This window comes from Muscardinus avellanarius (genome assembly GCF_963383645.1).
Source record: "Muscardinus avellanarius genome assembly, chromosome: 2".
In the NCBI taxonomy this organism is placed as follows: domain Eukaryota; kingdom Metazoa; phylum Chordata; class Mammalia; order Rodentia; family Gliridae; genus Muscardinus; species Muscardinus avellanarius.
This window is the reverse complement of record NC_137787.1, coordinates 136,003,006-136,007,780: the sequence shown is the minus strand read 5'-3', so window position 1 is coordinate 136,007,780 and position 4,775 is coordinate 136,003,006.

Here is a 4,775-nt window from a genome sequence, read left to right as displayed (position 1 = left end):
CCAAGAAATGGATGGATTCTCCCCTGGGGCTTCAATAAAAATCCCACAATTCTGCCACTACCTTGAATTTTAGCCTAATAATACTAATACTGCACTTCTGATGTCCAATAATGTAAGCATGTAAATTTATTAAGTCATGAGTTGGTGGCTTTTTTGTCACAACAGCAGTAGAAAATTAACATAGTTTCTTTTTAGTCTACCAAACACAAACCTTCTGTGAGGCTGGTGCATGAAGACAGGGTGCAAATAGAATGCAATCTACTGTTCTTTGACTAGGTGCATGGCCTGTGAAGTCTTCATTTGTCTTCTGTTCCCATTCACCAATGTGCATTGTATTAATATACAACTAAGATAATATACTCTCTTCATAATTTAAAACAATCAGCTCAGGTCTGGTGTATAGTGGGCATGGCATAAAAAGTAATATGTGGATGGAGATATGTTAATAGCTATAAGTAAACAAATGCATGATAGATACATTGTACAAGGATAATATCTTTCATGATGCTATACTCTAGTCTTTTCCATGTAGATATATAACTTCTCCTAGAGCTTTATGTTTTTATTTAAATTTCTAGAAATTAAAATTGCATCAAACTTTTCACAAATATAAAAATATCTTTACTTTTTATTCTTGATTTTTAATAAGTTTTTTAATTATTTCAAGTCACAGTATTTCTAATTTTTCCTAAACATATTTCATAAAATATATTTTATATAAATGACTTTAATAAGATATTCCATAACTATACATATTGAAAATTAATAATTTATTCAGTTTGAAATAGATAAATCAGTAAAATATTCAGAAAAATAAAAAGTAATTAATTCTATTTTCTGTTTTGTAGTTTTAATTAAATTTTTAAAAATAATATTTAAAGCTAATAAAATACTCAAATATTTTGTAAGTGTGGGACATAATGTGCTTGGGTTAGCTGAAATTTACAATAGTATTTCAGTTTTTCATTATACTTATGTGTAGACAAGACCATAGTAGTAAGGTGATGTAAATAATAATTTATGATATTTTCCCCTTAAAGTGAAATATAAATACTCATTGCAAAATGTTTTCTGTTTTGAAGAATATCTCATTAATATGAATTTTAGGTTAATCTGTATAGTCAAGGCATATCAGAAACCTGTTATTTATATTCTCTTTAGTGTTACTATGTCAAATGTTTGGGATTGTTATAATGTTTTTTGTGTTCTTTTTAGGGCACAATTCTTACTGACATTTCATTTTAGGAAGAAATTATGTTATGAAAGTTTAAGTTTGTATATGTATTTGTTAAGTATTTTAGTTGTCTAACTGCCATATATTTTAAGCTTGTTTTTTTCTTGCTTTCAATATTGATGAAAACCATAAATTAACTTATAGTATACCCCTTGTTGATGGTTTGGGTTAATTTTATGTTTATTGTTTTAAAATAGTTTTTATACTGTTTTTAGTATAGGAACTTCATCTCATCTTCATGTGTGTTATACAATAGTAGTCTTAAACTTTCTCAAGTTACTGTTGTAATATTTAAAGTAATGATTCTTTAAAATAGCAGAAAGTGCCAGGTATGGTGGCGCACGCTTGTAATTCCTGTGCTTGGGAGGCAGAGATAGGAGGATCGCACAGGTTCAAAGCCAGCCGGGCTGGCTTAAGAGACCCTGTTTCCAAATAAAAATATAAAGCAGGTCTGGGAGTGTAGCCTGAAGGTAGAAGGGTTTCCAGGAACCCCAGTACCACACACAAAAAAATACTTTCACATTTTATTTTTATTGGCATTAAGATGTTAATGATGATATTTCTCACTCTACTTAAAAAAAATATACACACACACACACACACACACACACACACACATGCTTAGGTGGTCTCACTTCACTTATTTCTGATATTGGCAATTTCATCTTTCTCTCTATTTTGTTAGTTTGACTCTCTTACCAAATTCTAATTTACTATTTGATACTCTGCTAATTTACAAATTGATACTCTATAGTACAATTTGAATTTTTTACTGTATGGTGTTAGATAAGGGTACATACAAGATAACATTTCTTCTTTTTGTTTTTAATTAACAAATTTATTCAATTTACTTAGCTTGTAGTAAAAAATAACTCAGTACTGAAGTCAGGACATTGCTTATGCTAAGCATGTGTTCTGTCTACCACAGAGCTACACCTCTACTTCAACACTTTGATTTAGAATATTCTAACTTTGTTTTCCTTTTCTCCTACTTCATGTGAGTACATAATATTGTTCTATATTTAAATAGCAATATCTATTTTCTAATTGAATAGTGAAGGTTATACAAAAAACTCTTTGATTTAGAAAAATTTGGATTTCATTCCTAAATAATATTCACTATACAGTCTAGCTATCTTTTGTGTAAAAGGAGATAATGATGGTTAGATTGTAGTTACTAAAACTATTAAATATTTTAGTCACTGAAGATATAAAGTTCAAAAAGCTCAGTGAATACATAAAGACTTTCAACAACTATATTTTGGGTTTAATTCATCTATACCGTTTTTCTTAACATCATTATCTTTTATTAACTATTGTTTAATCATTATTTTATTTATTATTTCCCAAATTAAAATTCAATGGGTGAATATTCATTAATATCTTAATATGATTTTTTTAGAAATAATATTATATTATTATATTCAGAATTATAAGACAATATTTTAACTCTTAAACTCCTTCATCCAGGAATGGTGACACATGTTAGTAATACCAGTTTTTGTGAGGCTGAGATAGGAGTGTAGCTCAGAAGTAGAATGCCTCTGAGTTTAGTTCCCAGTAGTACAGTATATTTTTTCCCAGAATTTTATTCAAATTGTGAGAGCAAAATATATCAATTATGCTGTATTTGAAAAAATTGCAAAACCATGGAAGCTGATTTTGGTGTATTTATTTATTTTTTATTTTTTTTTATTTAAATGTGGCTCATATTAAAAATGGCATATATTTAAACTGTTCTTGGTACCTCTTCCCCTCACAATTCCCCTTCTCCCCATCCCAACAATGAGTATCCAGGTTGACCATGCCACATTCATACTTTTACACATATTTAGATGTAGCTCCTCCATTAATCAACTTCAGCCTTCTTCCTCTCCTCCTCTTCCATTCCAGCTTTGCTGAAGTTTCCCCTCATTATCTGGAGTCCCTGTGGTATTCCTAATATTCCCTAGTTTAGGTATATTGGATAAAACCTATGTCCCTTCTGTTTAAACCTCTTTCTGTGCTTGGCTGATCGCATTTAACATAATATTTTCCAGGTCTTTCCATATTCTTGTAAATGACATGATTCTGTTCTTTATAGCTGAGTAAAATTCCATTGTGTACATTTCCCATAATTTTGCAATTCATTCCTTTGTTGATAAAGATCTAGGTTGGTTCTACATGTTGGCTATTGAGAATTGTGCTGCTATGAACATGGGTATGCATTTGTTACTGTAGTTCTCTGATTTCAATCCCTTTGGAAAGATACCCAGGAGTGGGATAGCCAGATCATTTGGTGGATCCATGCTCAATTTTCTAAGGAATCTCCATACTGATCTCCATAGTGACTGAACTAGTTTGCACTCCAACCAACAGTGTAAAAGAGTTCCTCTTTCCCCACATTACACCAGCATTTGTTGTTATTTGATTTCTTTATACTTGCCACTCTGATTGGGGTTAGATGGAATCTCAGCAAAGTTTTGATTTGCATTGCTCTGGTGGCTAATGATGTTGAACAGTTTTTTCATGTATCTTTTGGCCATTTGTATCTTTCTTACAAAAGAAAGATACAAATGGCCAATTCAGTTCAGTTGCCCATTTCTTGATTGGGCTATTTGTTTTGCTAGTGTGGAGTCTTTTGAACCCTTTGTATATTTTGGATATTAGCCCACTATCTGAGTGTGGCTGGTAAAGATCTCCCATTCTGTAGGCTTTATCTTTAGGTTCTTGATGGTTTCCTTTGATGAGAAGAAACATTTTAGTTTGATGCCATCCTACTTGTTCTTGCTTTAATTGCTGCCCTTTGGAGGTCTGGTTGAGAAAGTCACTGCCTGTGCATATATGTTGAATTATTGAGCCTATGCCTTGCTCTAATAACTTCACAATCTCTGGTCTAATTTCTAAGTCTTTGATCCATCTCAAGTTGATTGCTGTGCATGGTGAGAGGTAAGGATTTAGTTCCATCTTTCTACAAATGGATACCTAGTTCTCCCAGCACCATTTGTTGAAAATACTGTCTTTTCTCCAGAGCACAAGTTTGGCCCTTTGTCAAAGATGAATTGACTATAGGTGTATGTATTCTGTATCTTCTATTTTGTTCTATTGGTCTGTATGCCTTTTGTTGTGCCAATACCATGATGTTTTTACTACAATTACTCTTTAATATAATTTGTAGTCAGGGATTGTGATACCTCCTACATGGTTCTTACTGCTGAGAATTGCTTTGGCTATTCTAGGTCTTTTCTTTCTTCATATAAAATATATGACTAGTTTTTCTAGGTCTATGAAGAATGTCATTGGTATTTTAATAGGAATTGCATTGAATCTATAGATCACTTTTGGCAACTGGCCATTTTGATGATATTTATTCTGCCTATCCATGAGCAAGGGAGATCTTTCTATCTTTCAAGGTCTTCTTCAATTTCTTTTTTTTAATGTTTTATAGTTTTCATTGTAGAGGTCATTTACATCCTTGATTAGGTTTATTCCTAGGTATTTTGTTGGTTTTGAGGTTATAGTGAATGGAATTGTTTTCTTTATTTCTTTCATTGTGGCTTCA